Raw genomic sequence first — 245 nt, forward strand, 5'->3', positions numbered from 1 at the left:
GCCATTTTTAATGCGGATGCCAGGAAAGGAGAAGTAATGGGCCCAAGGTCACAGAGCAATTAGGGTGTTGAAATCCAGGTTCTAGCCTGTTGCACTAATCATCAGACAACATCATGTAGAAAGCACAGGTAGAAAGCATTCTTCTTATTGCATTACTCACTAAATTACATAATCCACAACAGAAAATATCTAGAGGGCAGTGGACAGGGTAGAGCTTAGCCCGTTGAAATGCGCAGATGTTTCAG

The sequence above is a fragment of the Galeopterus variegatus genome, unplaced genomic scaffold, assembly GCF_000696425.1.
Source record: "Galeopterus variegatus unplaced genomic scaffold, G_variegatus-3.0.2 Scaffold90, whole genome shotgun sequence".
NCBI lineage: Eukaryota > Metazoa > Chordata > Mammalia > Dermoptera > Cynocephalidae > Galeopterus > Galeopterus variegatus.